We start from the raw sequence: 208 nt of genomic DNA, 5'->3' as shown, positions 1-208 counted from the left end.
ATGACGACACCCGTCCAAGCTGCAGTCAAGCCTGCGAGGGACAAACATAAGTTTGCCCGCGTAAACGTCCACAACTCATTCATATACTTTAAATTCTAAACAGACTATCGTGCAGGGTGAAGTGAGACAACTTTGTGTTCATCCTACCTGGTTTATCTGCAATGAAGATTTTATTGTCAATGTGTTTCATAAAATGAAACCGATTTTT

This window comes from Hippoglossus hippoglossus, chromosome 5 (assembly GCF_009819705.1).
Source record: "Hippoglossus hippoglossus isolate fHipHip1 chromosome 5, fHipHip1.pri, whole genome shotgun sequence".
In the NCBI taxonomy this organism is placed as follows: Eukaryota; Metazoa; Chordata; class Actinopteri; order Pleuronectiformes; family Pleuronectidae; genus Hippoglossus; species Hippoglossus hippoglossus.
Note: the sequence above shows the minus strand (reverse complement) of the source record.